We start from the raw sequence: 612 nt of genomic DNA, 5'->3' as shown, positions 1-612 counted from the left end.
ATTCTTGCTGGGAAACTCAGAAACAATGGGGCACAGGGTGTCTAGCCAACAGACTTAGTCTTCCTGACCAATGCTAAATGAAGGTTCTCAGATGATTGAGCCTTTCCTAAAGTAGGCTTTTCTAACTGTATCTCTTAGGCAGGAAAGAGGGGAAGGTCAAAGTTTTTTCTGAGTCTTTTCTTTTTTTATTATTTATTATTATTATTTATGCCTACAGCACCTGGTCTTCCTAGGTGGTCTCCCATCCAAGTACTAATGAGGCTCGACCCTGCTTAGCTTCTGAGATTAGATATCGGGCTTGTTCAGGGTGGCATGGCCATAGACCATGGCCCGTGGCTTCAATGGGCCATGAACCCAGGACCTTCTGCATGTAAAGCAGACGTGCTGACTGCTACACTATGGAACCACATCCTCTTTTGTTTCTCAGTAAACAGCTAACGTCAATATCCCCCAAAGCAGCTTCAGGATGGCAAAATTTTGACTCCCTTCATAGACCTCACTGATTTTCCCCTTCTTTGAGTTTATTTGGAGACACCTTTTTTTTTTTTTTTTTTTTTCCCAAATCACTTTGTATTTAAACAGATCTATCCTCCCACCTCTAATTGTTTCATA

The 612-nt window shown here is 41.8% G+C and overlaps 1 pseudogene; it reads right to left on the bottom strand.

Moving 5' to 3' along the window:
• Positions 1–208: 208 nt before the first annotated feature.
• LOC111742386 lies at positions 209–324 on the bottom strand (annotated as a pseudogene).
• Positions 325–612: the final 288 nt, after the last annotated feature.

Source organism: Pteropus vampyrus, unplaced genomic scaffold (genome assembly GCF_000151845.1).
Source record: "Pteropus vampyrus isolate Shadow unplaced genomic scaffold, Pvam_2.0 Scaffold92, whole genome shotgun sequence".
Lineage (NCBI taxonomy): Eukaryota > Metazoa > Chordata > Mammalia > Chiroptera > Pteropodidae > Pteropus > Pteropus vampyrus.
This window is presented reverse-complemented; position numbering and strand designations above follow the sequence as displayed.